Here is a 21,303-nt window from a genome sequence, read left to right as displayed (position 1 = left end):
CTTGACAGTATCTGTCATACTTCATCAAATACGAGTTAGCATAGTTAAGGTCACCAAAAGGAAACAATTAAAACATAAATGTTTTCATTTCTTGTGATCTGGTACTTTTCCTACAGCACTACATATCACTTTTGTATACTCTAATTAAGAGTGATGCTTTCCTCCTATTGTGGTTCTAAAATGAAATCATTTGCCTGCCACATATTTCTGTTCGTTACATACACATGTGGAATCAATTAGTTTATAATTAAAAAAAAAAATCTATTAAGTTCATAATTAAACCAATAACAGCCTCCTTTCTAAAATGTCTTGCTCAATTTATTTGGAAGAAAACTTGAAACTATGTAAATATAATCCATTTCTATATGAATTCCTTCCACTTTTGCCCTTAACTTATCTAGGCTCAATACCTTAAATCTGCTACATGCATATGAACAGCTTTGCTTTAAAAGGACTTTCATCTACCAGGGTTTTCATCTTCCAGGGTTAGTTTATATGATATGCAGGCATCCAACTTTTCATTTTCAATTGCTGTTTTGAAATTAACAACTTTCTAGTTCATTTCAAAGTTCAGCAATTTGAGGATATATATATTTATGACACTTAGGATAACAGATTTTAATTTAAATGTATTTGTCCATAAAACTATGGGTCTTTTCGTAACAATGTAAATATACCTCAGCTTACTTTCTCCTCTGTGAAAAGATTTGTGTTCTACTTTGAGAAGTGAAGTTTGATCCATGAACTAGTTAGCAACCATCATCCTCCCCCTCTTCCCCCTCCCCCTTTTTTTTTAGAAGAAATAAGTCAGAAAACAGAAAATACTACCTCTTCATAAATTCAGATTATAAAGTAATTTCTAATAAGAAGTTCAAAAGAGGTTAGAAAATATTTCAGAGTTTGGGGCATCAGCTCATTAAGGGTAATATCACAAGCTTCTGTTTTGAAAAAAGCACTGACTCAAATTTGTAATGATTTCACTTTCAAATTTCTTTTATCTCAGCTGCTGCTACTTCAACAAATACAAGTGCTTCAAATATAATAGGCAGACTAATGAGCATTGCAGTTGATTACTAAAATACTTTAACACTTCCCAAGGCATAATGACATCGTTTTCAAAATTAAGAAAACAGAATACTTTTCTTCTTTGCTGCTATAATGTATGACCTCAGCCTAAACTACAAATCCAACTTTTCCCTGGAATGTTGAAGAAACCACTGCCTCACAAGGATTAATTTTGTTTTAGAGAACCTTCTAATTTTTTTAGTCTGAACATTCACTATAGGTATAATGCACATTATATATCCTGTCATGTGCTTTCAAAAATCTTGAATTACTTATGCTATATTTTTATAGTCAATAGTCCTTATATAAGAATATTTTTCATTCACCAGTTTTGTAGCTTGGGAAAACAAAAATTATTTAAACTTTGTGTTTCAAAAGGAGAAAACTAGAAAGAAGCCCTGAGTCCTTCTCATGTGACATAGCACCACCACTCAACACCGGAGTGAAAAGCATCTATGAAAATACTTCTAACACATATTCTGTAAAGGTTATTTCCATAGAATGGGTTGAGTGGATAAAGGAAGGACTGTATGTGTATATGTATAGGATATATATAGGACCTTCAGGATATATATAGAATATAGGATATATATAGGATATACATAGGACCTTCAACAGGTTGAGTGGATAAGGGAAGGATATTATGATAGGACCTTCATATATATGGGGTACACAAATTTTGTACAATGAGTTTGTTCTTCAGCAACCCCGAGTAATAAGAAGGTTGAGACCAAAGAAGGAACAAAGCCACCTTTGTCTTTCCTCTCTCCATTCTGCAAGATCTGTGCCATGCATCCAAACAGCACTACCAAATCTTCCCCCCCTACTAAAATGGGAATGGCAATTATCTTGCTGTCTCCAGTGAAACGTAACTGCTAGTTTGTTTCTGGAGTTTCAAATTCAGCTGTTATTTTTTTTTTTCCTAGCAATTCCAATTCCAGACTTCAGTGAAGACAGATCTATTCTTTATGTTTTCTAATATCTATCTGTGGCCATTCAGTAAGGAGCTCAGGCACAAGCTTAAGACTGGATTTTAAGATTTTAAGACATACCTTTAACTGAAATTAAGCTTCAGTGAATGGATGGTATTGTGTGTTTAAACTGTAACCACCTGTAAATCTAAACTGATTCATAATATGTTTCTGAAAAAAAAAAAAAAGGAAAATGTTCAACACAATTCACAATATCAGACGTCCGTGGTCCTCAACAGCAGAAAGCAACTAGCAGCATCTCAAGGGCCTTGTCATGTAATTCAGATTTTTTTAATTATTATTTGCATTTATTTATTTATTTTATTATTTTGGCTCTCTTTCATTCTGGATTTGAAGACAGATTGCTTTACAAGGTACATCAGCCTGCAGGGAATGGCATTTTCCTTTTCCCTCTGCAACAAAACAAATGTAACTTTTAAAACTATTTATCTTTGATCAAAAATATATTACTTAGCACATTAAGTAAACAGTTCTATAATTTGTCATTGAAATTATTGCTTCCTGTGGCTAGTTTTAGTGGTTTTACATTTGCTGGGCAATTGATAACGGGCTGATAACCTTGTCATTTGTTTTTTATTTTTGAAATGATCTTAGAAAATATTTTGAAATATGAGCTGTTCTTTAACAAAATGGATAAACTACTCTGCTGCCAGGAATTATACGCAACTTCCTCACTAAATAATCATGGGAACTCAAGCAACAACCACGACCCACACATATAATGCATGAAACCATAAGGAGGACGTATATTACATTTCTGTGGTAACACATTCACTCCGAAAGTCCAAGGCAAGGATTAGACTATTAAAAATAAATAAATAAATAAGTAAATAAACAGACAACAGAAAACCAAACACACACAGAACTCTGTCTCTGCCTGCCACTAACCATAAATCCAAGTGTTGCTAGAAAAAATTCAGAATAGGGTTTGCAAAATCAAAGTATATCTTTTTATTAGACTCTTAAAAAGACTCTTAGACTCTTCATGTGTTTTTCTGATTTACTAAATACACTGCAGATGTATTTTGTAATGTGCTATATTACTATAACTCATCTTCACCTTTTACTCTCCAAGTTGTATAAGGTCGTTCTGTAACACTCCTCTCTTCAGAGTTATCACTTTGTGTCACAGTTCCTTATCTTTTCTTGCAATTTTTCTCCTTGGCTTTCATTTTCTGAAGGTATCATCATCTGAAGTCTACTGTGGCATTTTGAATCAGCTGTTATATTGATTATAAGATCTAAGCCAGCTCTCCTCTTTCCCTTCAATTCTATGCTGAAAAACCATCTTTGATCTACTGCTTGTCCTTTCAAGCCACAAAGAGAACATTTTGTGTTGTCTTCATTGGGTTCTGAGGTACTTCAAAATGTGTGTTGTTTATTGCTGTACTATTTAACAAATTCACCTTTTCCTGGAGGAAACAAAACACACTGCAACAGATCAGCTGACTATCTTGTTTAAAAAAGGAGAGTGTAATTACTACTGACTCCACATAGCCCAGAAAATTCTTGTGTCAAGGCTGAATATTTGTCTAAATTAGAAATACTTTCCCTAATGCTTTCATGTAAACTTTCCCTTGAAAATTTCTTGCAAAGTCCTAATACACCCCATACAATTTTTTCATGTTACTCTGTATGAGAATCAGAATGATTCTCATATTATTATATATAATTATATATCAGAATGAGCTCTGACACATTTTTTTTTTTCTTTAGAGGAAAAGATTCTGAGTGTTTTGGAAGCACGAACACCATTCCAGTATGGTCTTGAGCATAATACAACCTACTCATTTCCCTCTGACATTATGAATGTGCTATTTTTCCAGTACTCTAAGGTCATCACCATGTGTCACAGCACTAGGTAACACAAAGAAATTAAAGCACAGTCCTTTATAGTAACAGAATAACTTTCTTATAAAACTGGATTTCAATTCTTCAGTTGTTTCCCATCTACTCCTGTTAAAGCTGTTTTTCATTTTTCTAGCTGACTGTATACATGTTGAAATGTGCTCTTCTCTCAAGTTGATAATTTTCCATAATTATGAAACAACAGTCTACATTCTAGAATTCTTTCTTGTTCAGTTTCTCTAGAAAAAACAGGCAATATCAGCAGTCTTCAGAGGACTTTGATATCTACATTTTCTCAAGCACCCTAAATGATCATTCCTTAAAATGTAGAACTTATGTTTGTTTTTCCACTAAGTATTTTTGAGGGTTGGCATTATCTATACATTCAGCCATAGAATCACCCTTAAAAATGCATACAGCAGGCTCTTCTGGGGAATGCAAACATTCATTCAGCTGTTCTAGATTAGCTAGACTTGTTGATTTGCAATAGAAGAGGGGTCTGAAAAAAAAACCCTCTCCACCTCTCCTCCGTTTCTCCTCCTCACCCCCCCCCCCCCCCCCATCAATACTTGCCTAGGGCAAGAGAATGTCAACCAGCAGATCTCAGCTCAGACGTGAAAATGAAAACCTGGGAATGCTATGGATTTTAGTGTTTGTTTGTTTGTTTGTTTTTTCTTTTTTCTTTCAGAAGGATACAGACCAGGAAATTTCTGAAACACAAACATATGTTTGCACACTAACTCTAGTAATTTTTTTTGAGTAATTTATTCACTGATACATGCCAGGGCAAGAGTTACAAATCAGAAGTGTATCTGCAAGGCAGATTATTTATCTCCAAAGGGTAAGTACAATACTGTACAATTTCTTTTATTCTTGGCTTTCTCCCATATACATTTTTGTACTGTTAGAATTTGAGGACTCAGAGGTGATGGTATAGTTTAACACGTTAGCCATGAAGTCATGACCATTCTTGGGAGCTTAAAAGCTAAATAAAATTATATTAACAATATCAATATCAGGTGTCCAAGGAGGAATAAGATATTGATAATAAAAATATAAATCAATAGAGTATTAAACACAAATTTCAGAAATTGTCTATTTGTCTATATATTGTTTGATCTTACCTCTTCTCTCAGATATGCGCAATAAGTTTTTACAAGCCAAAACCTGCAGAAGAGAAATCTAGTTTATGTTTAAAATCAAATGTAATTTTGGCTTATAATATTATCCTGGTTACTTTACACAGGCTGCTCATACACACTCTCACATGCTCTCATACACACGCATGCTTACATATGAACAAAACTACATGGAAATTCTTTTGAATTTAGTAGAAGAAGCAGCTGTGTACTTGCAGTTGTCAAAGTCCTCAGCTGTGCCTTCAGTGTAAGATCATGGAATACCGCTTCCAGATTCTCAGGAGAAGATATTAATTTTGCACCATATTCTGTTCCTTTTACACTCTTTGTCATGAAAATGAGTATGTATAATGAAGAGAACATGAGAGGCATTAACATTCGGTGATAACTCATTCCACTGTCAAGAATAGTGGTCACACAGTGGAAAGTGGCATGCCTACCCAGTCTCAAGGCTGACATAGTCACAAAGACTTAAAAACAACGTGGCACTTCCACATTACATATCTTTTGAAAGGCTTATATTGTAAGTGGATACAAAGATAACATTATGTTTGACAATGATACAAAAAAATATATATAATTTTGACCAAATTGCCAGTGTGATTAAATGAATTCCAAATTTCCTTCTTTTTCCCTAAAACTTTAGAATTACAAAATATGTTTGTCTTGAGATATTTGTCTTGTCCATGCATCTCTGTCAGAATCATTGAAGGAATGCTAGAATATAACCCCCCTTGAAAACTAATTTAAAATCCCTTAGTGAAAAACGTCTTATAGCACAGCATTAAAAAGACAGCCCTTTTTGTTGTTTTTGAAACCCCGTGTTCCATGTGCCATCCTTTAACCCACAGGATATTTTGCAGCTAGATGGTAAGGAAAGGAATGAAAGGAAAATGCTGAGCAATGCAAACACTAACATTATTTGACCATCTGAATTCAGCTAAATAATTTTCAGCTGATTTTGAATGGTTGAACATGTAAATCACCCATCCTGACTGCCGCCAGCTGCTTCTGTAGCAGCTGCTCTGCCTGGCCTCCAGACCAGCCCCTTCTCCTGTTACCAAGCACAAGTCACAGGGATAGATAGAAGTTTCCTCCAACAGTTGACAAAACACTTTCTGTCTTCCTGAGGTGACAGAATACAACCCTGGAATGCCAATGATGCAAATGCATTTCACAACCCCTATGTTTTTTGGGATGTGGGGGGGACATGGGACATGACAGGATGGACAAAACACAATAAACACTTTCTCCACATGATTTACTCCTTGTCTTGCTGTAACAAGCTCCTGGCTCTTCACATTTATTTGAATCTAACTTAAGATTTTGTGTTGATGATCTGATATCTCTCCACTGCTTAATCTCTCACCAAATCTTCAAGGATAAATGCCTTCTCTGCTCTTTCATACAACAGGTGTAATGGAAGCTTAAACACTCTGCTTCTGCAGGTTAAGATCATGGGGAAAAAAGACATTTTATCTATCATGCAGTAGTAGAAATCAAAAAATCCCATAACAGTAAGAGAGGGATGGCCCCAGGACTTGGGCTGGTAAAGAATTCAGTCCACATTATGCTAGAAGAAATCAAATAGGTTTGATTTATTCAGAGTTTCTATGTTCTCAGGTTTAGAATCAATGATTTTCTAGTTGTATTAGAAGTGTCAAATATTCACATTCTACTTATCTGTCCTTACTCTGATGACATAATTTTCTTCTACTGATCCATCTCAACACTTTGGATGGAAATGGGAGGTAAAATGAGGAAAACACTATCAAGAATCTCCTGAACCATCAGATGCAAAACCTCCTACCTCAGGAGTACATAACATATGACATTTTCATATGTTGATAAAATACCAAATTTCTGAATGAGAAAGGGCAACAATAACAGTAAAACAATGTCTGTGTCCATGTAGATATCATTCTTATTATCATTCCTCACAAAACAAATAGGTTCCTTTCATCTGCTAGAAAATCTCTTCCACGATCCTCAATTTGACCACCTTTCCACAGGTGGTCTCTTATCTTCCCCCATAATCCCTTTAAATGTTATTCTAGGAAGTTCAATGTTATTTTCAAAACAAAGACATTGAACTCTGTGTGTATCTAAGTCCCATCGAAAGCCTCGACCCTTCATAGTAACCCTGCATAAATTAGTGCATTATATAATACATATATAATATATGTTATTATAATATATTACATGATATATTATTTAATATATAATATATTATATTTTATATTATGTATATAATTTATATTTTAATATATAATTTATATTTAATATATCAAATAATATATTATGTAATATATTATAATAACATATATTATATATGTATTATATATAATATATATATTATACATATATATATATACACATATACATATATTTGTCAAACACAGTATTTAAGTTCATACCAAATGTAAGGGTATCATGGAAGAGGATCTTTACATTCCTACTTTGTGGGTGGAAGCAATAATACAAACTATTAGCGCCATAGAAAGTAAGGTACTTGAATCAACCTCACAATGAATGGTAGTCTAAAGGAACAAATGTTATAGGATGACAGCTTAGTCCTCTGTCAGTATTTGCAACCTCCAAAACACCATAACAATAAATAAATAAATAAATAAAGTCACCCCTTCACACCAAGAAATCGCAAACAGACATACATCCTTACTGAAAAATCTGATTGAAAGCAATTTGAAAAGAAATAAATGCAATTTGATATAAAAAAACAAAAACAAAACAAAACAAAACAAAACAAAACAAAAAAACAACAACAACAACAACAAAAAAAATGCATCAGCTCTGCAATAGTTCCTGTGAATAGACTGATCTGACTTAAGTCTTTTTAACCTTCAAAGATGATTAGGAAGTCATTTTTTGTTGTTGTTGTTGCACAAATGGATAGATAGATTTCCCAGCAAGTTTTGGAGACAGGCTGATAGTAGGTACAATTAATTCAGCACATATCATTTACTGCATCCTCGCTTCTTTCACAGAAACTCTTGCCAACTGATCCCAGGCAGAAGATTGGCTTTGGTTCTGCAAGCAGCTGCTCATCTTCCCACTTTGCTGGAGGTAAGTTGTCACAGTAAAACAGCTGCTAAAAAGAGTGGGAGGGAGACACCAATAAGCAGAAACAATTGTGTTGATAAAAAATAAAATAAAAAAATAATGGAGCAGCAATCTCACTTTTTTTCTTTTTTTCTTTTTTTTTTTTTTTTTCCAAACAGATTGCGTTATATATACTACATCTTATTTGCCTAAAAAAACCCAGCATGACCACAAGTTAACCTTGAAATATGTGAACTCTTGGAAATCTACACAACTCTTACAGCCAACAAAAAATAAATCTAGTGATGAGATATTATTCTAAAGATAATGTCTTGTGATCAGAGTTGACATACTCGGAGATCTGAGATTTGTAGTACTTAGTGCAGAATTAATCTTAGCTGATTCTGTTTTAAATGTAGTAAGCCTCGTTTGCAAGAGATAACAGTTACTTACCTCAATGTTGGTGTAAGTCTTCCTAGGCTCATGTCAAAGAAAACAAAAGTGAGGAGAATCAGAAAGAACATGGAATCTCATAAATGAAGATTTGAGAAGAAAAATCCTTATATGTAGTTTTACTCCAGAAAGTGGTGGTACTCTGTTTAGACATGAGAAACTGGCTTCATAATTTTATTTGGGGAATTAGTTATGACCTTGACATGTCAAGGTAAAATGCCAATTATCACATGCTTCCAATGTTTTATTTAGAAGAATATTAACCTATTAATTTAATATATGTTAGAGCCTGAATTATTCTAAATAATACATGAGACAATCTGCACTTTGTTAAAACATTCTGAAGTACTCTAAACTACTTGTTGAACAATTTCAAAAAATAGAAGCTGAAGAAAACCAAAAGTTGCATTATGCCACTTACAGAAGACATACAGTATTAGCAAAACTTTAAAATTGCAAGTTTGACTTAGCCAAAGGGTTTTTATTTAGTTAGTTCATTTATTTATTTATTACACAGAGGCTGTTCCCTTCCTCTAATAACATGAATCAAAGATAGAAGACTTTTAGGAAAATTCACAAACATTAAATGTGGACAATATTTAGCAGTTGACAAACTAATAGCTGATTCACATGGGCTGGGATTCAGATATTCAAGCAGAAGGGCAAACTACATTCCTGCTGTGTAAAAAGTCAATAATCTACATAAAGTAAACATCTCTTTTAGTATACATTAATAATAAATAAATAAATAAATAAATCCAAGACTTGAAATCAGGATCAGAAAACATGTGTAAATGGAAAATTTCAAGGCATGACAAGGCATGAGAATTGCATATAAGTATAGGTTAGCATGCACACTAATGTCCATAGTCTCAATACCCTGATTACCTTCCTAGATAATGAAAAACACGTAACTTTTTTTTTGAAACCTTAAGTTCTGTGACTTTTAAGGGACAGCTAGACTCCATGAGTGACATTCCTTTCAATATGGTCCATGAAATAAGTAAAGCAATATCTATGCAGCTCACAATCTGAAATTCATTTCATACAACAAAGTAGTATATAGATTTAAATTCTAGTCCTCCTTTTCCAATTTATAACTATGTTTTTTAGAACATCTCCACTATATTTTTGTCTTTGTCTGTTTGTGGTTCTTTTTTTTTCTTCTAATTAAAACTACTGTTTTGTTACTTAAGAGAGATTCAATTATAAGTGTGTTGTGTGTGTGTGTGTGTGTGTTTGTGTTTGTGTTTGTTTGTTTTTCTGGCTTAAAGGAAGTCCGTAATATATGTAAAGACTAAAGAAACAACAAACCAAATCTAAACCGGCACAACTAGGCGGCATGCATATGTACGGTATCTACATTTTCATTAGAATATTTCTGTCTCATTTTTGTCTGATCCTATTTTTGCCACAGGGTTAATCTTTTTTTTTTCCTTTATTCACCCACTGCTTGCTTATATATATATATATTATTATTATTATTATTTTATGAATAGCACCCAATCACAATCACTAAGCAGTACCAGCTGCTTAGTACCAACTTAGTACCAAGCAGTACCAACTCCCCCTTAAATAGATAAGTTGAATAAGGGTAACATCCTCCTCTTTCCCCCCTCCCAATCCCATATTTCACAAAGGTGAAAGCTAGTTATGAAGAGTTCAAGAGATTTCCCAAAGTTCATGTGAGAAAATCCCAGCAGAATCATGAGCAAAAGATTTGCCAACTCTTTCTCTCATCCTTTCAACATCTTTTGTTTGCCTTGTGCTCCTCTTCCTTCTCTGATTCCTCACATGCACAGCTAGAGGAACTTTGCCCACCATGACTATGCTGCTTCCTGTGATCAAAAACCACACAGTCTTTAGCAGTAAACACAAATCTAGAAACTTCCACACTACACCCTTCATTCCCTTCCATACGTCAGCCTCTGGACTGTGCTGACTCAGCTGTGCATGGCTGCTCTCTGAGTCATGTAACTGGAATGGAACCAGGTTAATGGCCCCCTCTAAAAACATCCATTTTTCTTTACTCACTGCATGTGAATAGTGTGATTTATAATATTTGGTCTTCTCTACGTCTCTGTGTGGCAGAGGGATGAGAAGGAAAGGCAAAGGAGTGACAAGGTCTTTAGCCAGATTTGCCACAGAAGGCCAAGAAATTTGCACATATGCTCTTCATCTTTCTGACGAGTTTTCCATCTCTGAGCTTCAATGCTATGTCTGATCCTGAAGAATAACTTCCTGTCTTTCTTGTTCACTTGTGGCATCAGGTATCTGTCAAACAGAAGCAGGTTAACTGGCTACACTTTTTCCGTTTGGCATTACAGGAAAATTAATGAATACTATTATGAATAGCCAACCTTTTGAAGCTTATTACACACATACAATATATAGAGAAACATGAGAGTGAAAACTGAACTGGAAAACAGAAGGTTCTTGTACTGCTCCTGTATGTTCTGGTCTCAGTGTAGTCAACCCTGTGGGATCTGGCTGAAGAAAAAGAAAAAAAAAAAAGAAAAAAAAAAAAGTAGCCTTGTCTGAATAAAAGGTTTACATGTCACACAAAAAAGTGAGACCCTCCCTCCTCCCCACCCCACCCCCCCAGAAGGATTAAAATGTATTTTGATTTAACATTTTAAATAGCATATCACTTAATAATTTACCATTTTTTTCAGTGGCTAACTGACACCCATTCTCGTGTAGGAAAAGTCTGAATTTATGTCATTTATCACTCTTGACATGGTACAGTAAATCATAATTTAGTAATACTAGTTCTTCATGCCACTTTAATTTTAAGATTACTAAAATCCTTGTGTAAGTTCATGGCAAAACTAGAATATGTTCTACTCTACTATATGCTATAGAAATAGATGCAATTGTGATCATTCAAAAATGTTTGAATTATCACTATTTGATGTAATGATCACAGTAGAACTATTATCATATATTGTGGAGTAAATACTTAAGCATGGGCTGCCTTATGTCACTGTATAGTTCAAAACATTAGTTGTCTCTTCTCCTTTAATTTTTATCACCAGCAATCTAGAAAAAATAAAAAATAAATCCAACAGCCCCTTCAGTAGCTGAGTATATAACAAGTGTAACTGATGGAAACAAAGCCTTGGAGGTCTACAAGGGATGTTGAATCTGAAATTACAAAAAATGCTTAAACCCCTAGCTAATCCTTAGATCACTGAAAAATAGTTCCCAGGTCAACAACGCTCAAGCTGTTCAAACACACACTGGGATATTTTGCTTCCATTCGTGTGCAAACAGGAAGTAAAAAAACAAGGGAATTCAGATCAACAGGCTTCTACAGCACAGAGAAACTCTTGCTTGTGGAAAGGACACTCTCTCTGGGCATGAGCTGATAATGCCACCATCATTTTACTGAAACAAACAAACAAACAAACAAACAAACAAAAAAGATCACTATAAACATAACAGTTAATACTGTCTATTAGTCTATAGAGAAAACAGAGCAATCAAGTGATTCAGCAATAATAATCTATGATCTCTCATGATTTAATATGCACTCTCCTTTATGCACTTAGAGGTGCATCTGAAAGTAGCACAGCTGAACAAAAGCATCATTCCTCCTGTGTGCTTCAGTACTGCTTGACTGTTTCTGAGTGAATTCAGAGTGCATGAGAAATTCCTGATTGACAGCTCTGGAGAATATATTTATCCACAGACCAGGTAGAGGCTAGACAGCAACAGCAAACACTGCTCCCCACCTCAACTCTGACCTTCAGGGGCAAGTGAAGAGCAGATGGATTTGTGTTAGGGTCAAGTTCCATCAGCCACAGGTACTTCTTGTGCTTTGCTTATTTTTTTTTTTTTTTAAACAAGTCTGTTATTTTGGAAGAAGGAGAAATCTGCTCAGGGAGATGAGGATTTGTCTGAGTTCAAGCAAAGCTGTGCTTCTGCCTCTCATCTTTTTAAAGCAGATTTTCTGGGGTTCTTACTGTTCCTTTCAGTTGAATTTAGTTTATAAGGGTAACCCCCCTGTGGTTAAGCTGGTGTAGAAACTTTTGATTATGAAGATATTGCCAATAATAATTATTGCTACTGCTGCACCTCCTCTGCAAAGACCATCTCTTAAAACAGTAATTAATGCCCTAAGGTAGTAAGGCCTTTTGCTGTCTTGGTATGGGCAAGTTCTCTAAGTTCTCTTTCACTTTCTTTCTCACTCTCTCTTTTTCTTTTTTCTTTTTTTTTTTTCTGCTTGCTAGGCTTGATTCCTCCAGTTAAAACAATTAGTTCTCCAATACAGAGAAAGAGAAATGTAGAAGCTTTCACAGGGAGGATGCTGGTTTATTTGCTGTTTTAATTGAATATGCACACACTTGTATCATTTAATTTTTTCTTGTAAAGCTTTAAATACCTATATGTATGTATATATATATATATATATATATATATATATATTTTTTTTTTTTTTCTCTATGATAACAAAATAAGTCATTTTAGATCACTGCTAAACTGAACTGGAGATACCTCATCACAGCCCAAAAAACCTCTGTGTAAGTCATGAACAATTTAGAAGAAAAATATGTCTTCTGCACTGGACAACAGATGATCCAAGCATGTCAAACACATTGACTTTCTGGTACTCCAACTAGGCCTTGTCTGGTAAACTTGATCCAGTGGAAAATCTGAAGGTCATCTATGAAATAAATGTTTTGTTTCATAAGATATTTTTATTTCTTTTCACCCCTCCTCAAAATGTTTACTTATGAAGTGCTGGCAAATAACAAGTAAAAGTGGATATATAAAGTATCCAGGGAAAGTGAAAAATGTTCAGATCAGAACAAATGCACCAAAAGAGAATCTTACTTATTTGCCGAACATTTTTTTTTTTTTTTAATGTAAACATTGGTAGATAAGAAGCTTCTGAACAAACTACAAACCACAACACGTATTTCAAGCTAATTGCTTTTAGGTCATATGAAAAAAGCAGAATCTCAAAAGAATGGTAGAGATGATGGACATACATATACAGTTTTCTATATATAAAATGCTGCATAATAATCACCCTTGATTATAACAGAAAAGCATTTTTAAGTACAAAGACTACCCTACTGTGACCTTAGAACTGCCATCATTAGACATACTTGCATGATTTGGATGATTTCATTCTTAAAATGCAAAGATGCTTTTTTTTTCTTCTTCTTCTTTTCAATTTGTGAATTTATCATCTGCAACTGATCAGAGAATGCCACTGCACTGAAAATACACCATGTAGCAAATTAAATTCGAGTCAATGGGAAAAGTGGTTTCCTGAAACTACAGTGCTTCACATTAGGTTACATACATTTACATTCAATTAATTGTCATCTCTTTTAGTCATCTCTCAAGAAAATATAACTTTATTTATCTTCTCAGAGAACTTTTAAAAATAATTTTTAACCCATGGAATCATTTAAGCTCAGTGTAAAACAGAATTATCAACAGAAATTAAAGAACTAGGGAGAAACCTGTAACACGTTGTATAAAAGTAGAAAATTTACACTGTTAGCAGTGTGTAATAATAATGCACATTATTTTCTCATTTGTTTATAAGATCAATGACAGAAAGGTGGAAAGTGTTATTGAGTGGGCTATGTCTGCCACTGCTGTTGAAACACAAATTTGTATTTAACACAGTCTATTTTTTTCTTGTTTGTTTTCTATTATCGATTTCTATTTTTTTTTTTTTTATATAATATATCAGTGACTACATGGATTAATACTTTCTGGATTTACATGTATGGAATCCCGCCCTCCATCATGAGCAACTTCCTTTTGCAGCCATGACTGCTGATCAATTCTTTGGAAAATGTTAAAGGGAAAAAAATTAAAAAAATAAAACAAACACAAAAAATGTTAAAGGAAAAACTCACACAAAACAGAGATGAGATAATGGACAAGTATGGTCAGAGGTGGACCAGAATTAAAAGACCAAAGGGATTTATTAGTTTTGAACAAGACTGGAAATAGAGAGATGTTCCCTTCCTCTAACCTGAGGCCATTGCAAAGAAAAATAGAAAGAAAATCAATTTGCATAAGGGATTTTTTTGCTGTATTTTTATAGGTTGTTATTTACACCTTAGGATCATTAAGACTGCTATTATTCTTTTATATTCTTTTATATTATTATTATTATTATTATTATTATTATTATTATTATTATTATTATTATTATTTCTTGACCCAATAACATTAATAAACATCAGTTTGAATACTTCAGTGAAGATCCTACAGTCTGTTTGGAGAATAGACTTCAATCATTGAAAATTCTATTGCAAAATAAATTAACAGGTGAAAGGAGGATATTTTATGTCACAATTTAATTTCCTAAATCAAAGAGTTTCACAGATTTGCTTAAACTTTCTTTTCATTACTTAGCAATAGATGACTCCAAGGCTTCCTTGAGGATAACCTTTTCCCGTGTAAAATTTTCTGGTGGGAGAATTTGAAGCCTGCCTGAATTTGGTGTGGATTTCCTGATGTATGACATACTTGCAGCTATGTGTGCTGGCATACTTCTAAACATGGAAATACCATATATTTCAGTAATACAAGTGCATGTTAACTACTTGGCACAGTGATTCTTATTTTCCCAGGCAGCATTGAATTTTTATGGACAAGCACTGCACAAACGATCAGTAGAAGCAGAACATGTTGCAACGTAAACCTTGTCTTTACAAATATGTATGATATTTTCATGAAGTGTTAAACTACCTGAGTTTTAAAAGTGTGTGCATGCAAATAACTCAATTTCAAACGGTTCTGTTCAAGTACATATTTTTTAGCTCCCAATCTCTGAGAGCTTCATTTCAAACCAAAGCACTGTGACTGCTCTGACCCTTGTCTCATGACTTACATGGTATTATTAAAAGGCTCACAAACTGATTCCAGTAAGTGTTTAAATCTACGCAGTGTAGTTTCAAGAAGTTATTGATAGGCCTTGTCTGTACAACATGTGATATAAAAGGATTGTGTGATATTTAAAGGATTAAAATGTAAAAAAGTTTCCATATCATAACTGATTCAGTGATGAATTGCCTAAATTGTGTACAAGGCTCTTGTACTCTGCTAGGACATATTTCAGTGCCAGAGAGAAAATTAGAAGTAGATCTTTTAATAACGTTCTTAAATTTTCTTTAAAAATAATAATCTCTAACTGACATCTGCCTTCTCCATGCTCTTCTTAAAGCTTTTATCTACCTGATATTAAGTTGTAATTTATTAGCATGTTAAAGTCTTACCAAAATCATGAATGTTTGTATACCATATCTGATTTTCATTACTGGTCACTCAATTCAAATTCTATCAGAAGTACTGGACATCATGACCTAAGGATGTGTTCTTCCTATTCTATAAATTTGTCCTTAAAGAGTATATCAGACTTCCAGATCCATCACTTTTAGAAAACTATGGCAAAGTCTTATCGTACAAGTAGAACATACAAGGTTGTGTGTTTAAGAAGGCAAAATAGAACAACCTCATACCTGTTTTGTTCGTTTGTTTGTTTGTTTTCTCAGTCTAAGGCAATTTTAAAACTCATGTTATATGAAGAGTTTAGCTTTGCTAAACAAGTGCAATGGAAAATAATATAAATCTCTAAAATTTCTTGGTCTTTTCACATCTGTGAAATTTTTTAATTTGAGTGGGAGGATGTCTGAGCTATCAGTAATATTTGTCACATCAAGTCTTATCAAAACATCATTGTGTTTGTTTATAACTTATTCAAATGATCTACTACTTTTATTGACAGTTCTACATAACACAAATAAATTTGCACTGAAACTGACATGCAATATTCAGACTTTTTAGGGTCTATGAAAACAATGTTGTGATGCTCTTTAGATATACTTAAAAACAAAACTAAAGATAACTTCAAGGGGAACTTTTTGGAAATCCATGGAAATTCATGGCTTCTTCACATATTTAGACACATACTAAAAAATGTTATCAAATTGAGTCCATTGTTTTTATAGTAGACCAAACTAAGTGACTCAAGTTTGCTTTTGTGATCCTGTGTACATTAATCTATGATACACTAGCTCTACTCAGCTGGAATGCAAAGTTATCATAAATGCAAATGGTATCATAAATCAATGCAAAAGGAATCATAAAGATCAAAAGACCAAGATCATCTGAACCAACAATCTCCCTACCACCAGTATCACCCACTAAACCATGTCCCTAAGTGTCACATCCAGCCTTCCTTAAATCAACCCCAGAAGCAGTGTTTGGAACCTTGTGTGTTTGTTACAACATTAGCAATACAATTTTCAAAACTATGACTATGCCCCAGTAGTATCTGCCATCACAATGTCTCTGAAAGAGGAAAGAGCAGAGGAGCGTGTATCAGAAATTCAACTTTTTGTTTCTTATCTTCAGTCGTATTAAGAGAACATTGCTTCTCTTTTTTTTTTCTTTTTTTTTAAAAAAAAAAAGAAAAGAAAATCCTTTTAAGATGATGTATGTTGTATGAAAACTGAATCAAACAAAATTACTCCATGTTTTGTTTTAAATTGAGCTTACATACACCTAATGGCACTAACTAAAGTTGTCAGATATGGATGTCACAGATTTAAATCGTCAAGATGGACGAGCTGAAAAAATGTCCCCATGATCCAAAATAAATGAGGAGGCTAAAGAAATCTTCTAGTACATCTTTCAATGCAAGCCATTGGCACAGTCAAGGCAATGAATAAAAGACGCTGAAGGTCAGTAGTTTTTAATGTTTCCAGATTGTAAATTGGACAATAAATGATCTAGTGACACAAAGAGCAAAGTAAATTGCAGGCTAGAAAATTGTTGTTTCTATACAGAATGGATTAAATAGCTATAAATTTGGGGTAATTAAAAACTACTATGATATATGTGTAACATTTGTCTTTTTTTAATTATTATTAATATTTTAACAAAACTGCATTAAGATTCCAAATTTAGTATTACTTCTGTGAGATGAAAGAGTGCAAATTTTAGTACAGCAATTGGGCTTCTGGCACTGATGCAAACTGGTATTTATATAGGACAAATTTAAATTGGTTTTCAGAAATAAATATCTGAAGTATTTGAAAAAGATACTTTTTTTTTTTGATATTTAAATTAAAAATTCAAGTGTTGATTATGAGGTGAAATTCCAGATCATTATGAAGCAAAGACAATCTTAAGCTCTCTAATGATAAAAAGAAGACTTAAACTAGATTTCTAGATCATTTTCTAATAGTCTATGAGTAATTGTGAAATTTACCATTTTACCATGACTAATCTGTGAAATCTGTCATCTTTCTTCATGATATACACATGGGTTTAATAAGAAGCACAAAAAGTTGATAACAGGACATGAATACTGGCTTGTACTGTATCTGCTCACTTATTTAAGGAAGCATATTTGTCATTTAATTTTGTTAGAGCCATTGGAGTACCTATGTGATCATCACTGGAGTCTGCCTTTACTAACATGACCAAACATATCCTTGTCTATTATTCAGAAACAGAATTAGTTTTTGAAATATTGCCACAGAAGAAACAATGACATTCTGGAAGGAGAAGATTACTGAGTTTTTTAGCCTCCCATCATTAGACAATTAACAGATAAAGGCTTCCACAACAGAAGGCAGTTTTGCAAAATCTACTTAGTTATTATATGGTACTCTTATTTCCAAACACCTCTGTTATGTAGGAAATCCTTAAAACATTGATTTTAGTTCAGTTTTATGCACATTTCTTATAAACTTGGGTAGGACAAAACAGAGAAAGCAGTAAAATAAGTTAAAAGTCAACTCGCAAATTACCTGAGCTAAAGCACAGAAATGTGGTGTTGGTGGTGGTGTGATGACCATGAGAAGGTTCAAACTGAAATTTCCTGTGTTTTGAACTGTGTTTTGAAACACTTTTCTGTCATGGTGTTTGAAGATGGGTAAAATTCATCTCTTAATCTGAACCTCTTTTTGACTGTTTTACAGATTTCTACGTCAGGTAAAAAAAAAAAAAAAAAAAAAAAAAGACCAATATTGTTGTACTGTTGTTTCTGGTTTCTGTCAAGCTCATTGCAAAGAAAAAGCCTCTTCTTGATTTCTTATGTAACTTACAATGTAACTTACAGACAGAGTGATTTCTATCTGGGACAACAAGTAAAAAAGCATACATAAACTCTCCCCACATTTCTTGAATAAAACCTAATCTTTGTTTAGACAGAGCAGAAGTTTTCAGCAAGAATTGGGCTTTTTATTGGATCTGAAGTATCTTCCTCAACAAAGGTCTTCAATACTACCTGGATTATAAGTAACATCATTTATAATGACAGTACTATGATGCTAAAAATGACTTCCATGAATGCAGCAAGAATCACAAAGACTGGAATATGTGAGGAGCTCTTGTATGGGCTGATGGTGCAGATCATGACAGAAACACAAAACAAGGAAACTCCAGGGCTGCATTAAGGTATGCTGGGTAATGTATGGCTGGACACAGACTGCAGAGTAAGGAGCCAGACTTAATCAGCTACTCAATATGGTGTCAGCCTCATCAAAGTGGCTGAGATGAAGGCTCATTTCATACATTTCAGTTTATGGCTATTGATATGGAAAGTTATGAAGTCTTGAAGTACCTATGAAACTCCTTAAGTCACATTGAAATTTGGGTTAGAATATCCTCTTCCAAACTGACGTCTTTTCCATTATAAAGCTAAAGGGGTTCTATCAGCTTATTATGTACCCAGAAATTTCTATCCCAGTGTGAAGTAGTTATCAGCAGCATCTACCAAACGTATGTCATTCTGTTTCCTTTATTATATATACATTATATATATACATGTATATCAAAATACAATGTTTTATCAATTTATATACATATATATATATATATATATATATATATATAAATGAATATATATGACAGTGTATCAGAGGCATCTTGAAGGACACAGACTAAGATATATTTTCTTTAATGGGAACTAAATTTTGAGTCCTCAGCAGTGGTGACAGCATTCTTACAAAAATATTAAGATAACATAATTGCTTGGAGATATCTTCCATCAGTAACTGGGAAAATGAAGAAAAATTCAGTTAGCTTTAGCAGACTGAGGAAAATGAAGGTAATATGCCTCTGAATCATAATGAAAATTCATGGTAAAGGGCATAAAAATTTGCCAGACAGGAAGAAAATGCTTAGCTCAAAAAAGCATGTTTGTTGCTTTGTCACTGCACCCTTCAGTGTCCTCCTCTTCCATAAAATGTCTAGTTGTCTTATTTATAATATTTGCTGTGATGATCAAGCTTGACAACCTTCTTCATATACTTACATAATCGAACATTATTAAATAATTCTGTCTAAATTCCCAGATTTTGCCATTAAATAACAAGTCTGTGGTATTGGGTCCCACTCCCCCTCCCCCCAATAAACATTGTGTGACACTTTATTTTTTCACCTAATGAAACACCTTGATAGGATTCCTTCCTTCCTTCCTTCCTTCCTTCCCTCCTTCTCTCCCTCCCTCCCTTCCTCCCTCCCTAATTTAATATTATCTGCAGACAGTATACATTCAACTGCTGCATCCAGATCTTTTTATAAAAGCCTGAAGAAAACTGGCCCTGAAACAGAGCCCTAGGGAACCCCATTAGTGACTGTCCACCAGCCTGATGTAACCCTATTTGATATAACCCTAGCAGCCAACTACTCCCATATTTTATTGGGTACTTATTTAGCTGTATGTTGAACATTTTGTCCAGGAGGATACTGTGAAAAGAAGTACTGAAAACTTTGCTAGGTTGGAAGAGACCTCAAGGTCATCGAGTCCAACCTCTGACCTAACACTAACAGTCCCCACTAAACCATATCCCTGAGCTCTACATCTAAACATCTTTTAAAGACTTCTGGGGATGGTGACTCCACCACTTCCCTGGGCAGCCTGTTCCAACATCTAACAACCCTTTCGGTAAAGAAGTTCTTCCTAAGATCCAACCTAAAACTCCCCTGGTGCAACTTAAGCCCATTCCCCCTCGTCCTGTCAGCAGGCACGTGGGAGAACAGGCCAACCCCCACCTCACTACAGCCTCCTTTAAGGTATCTGTAGAGAGCAATAAGGTTGCCTCCTTTTCTCCAGGCTGAACAAGCCCAGCTCCCTCAGCCGCTCCTCATAGGACTTGTTCTCCAGGCCCCTCACCAGCTTCATCTCCCTTCTCTGGACCCGCTCAAGCACCTCGATGTCCTTCTTGTAGCGAGGGGTCCAAAACTGAACACAGTACTCGAGGTGCAGCCTCACCAGAGCTGAGTACAGGGGGACGATCACCTCCCTAGCCCTGCTGGTCACACTGTTTCTTATGCAAGCCAGGATGCTGTTGGCCTTCTTGGCCACCTGAGCACACTGCTGGCTCATATTCAGCCGACTGTCCACCATCACTCCCAGGTCCTTCTCTGCCTGGCAGCTCTCCAACCACTCATCTCCCAGCCTGTAGCTCTGCTTGGGGTTATTGCGCCCCAGGTGCAGGACCCGGCACTTGGCCTTGTTGAACTTCATACAGTTGACCTCAGCCCATCGGTGCAGCCTATCCAGATCCTCCTGCAGAGCTTTCCTACCCTCAAGCAGATCGACACACGCGCATAGCTTGGTGTCATCTGCGAACTTACTGAGGGTGCACTCAATGCCCTCATCCAGATCATCGATGAAGATATTAAAGAGGACCGACCCCAGCACCGAGCCCTGGGGGATGCCACTAGTGACTGGCCTCCAACTGGACTTGACTCCA

At 34.7% G+C, this 21,303-nt stretch overlaps 1 long non-coding RNA gene across 1 annotated transcript; it reads left to right on the top strand.

Annotated features, from left to right (window-relative positions):
• The first annotated feature begins 4,484 nt into the window (after nucleotides 1-4,484).
• On the top strand, nucleotides 4,485-9,190 carry LOC110352119 (uncharacterized). The gene is made up of 3 exons (XR_002400547.4): nucleotides 4,485-4,746; nucleotides 8,050-8,128; nucleotides 8,284-9,190. It is a non-coding gene; the product is annotated as an uncharacterized lncRNA (long non-coding RNA).
• Nucleotides 9,191-21,303: the final 12,113 nt, after the last annotated feature.

Source organism: Anas platyrhynchos, chromosome Z, assembly GCF_047663525.1.
Source record: "Anas platyrhynchos isolate ZD024472 breed Pekin duck chromosome Z, IASCAAS_PekinDuck_T2T, whole genome shotgun sequence".
Lineage (NCBI taxonomy): Eukaryota > Metazoa > Chordata > Aves > Anseriformes > Anatidae > Anas > Anas platyrhynchos.
Note: the sequence above shows the minus strand (reverse complement) of the source record. Positions and strands in the feature narration are given on the sequence as shown.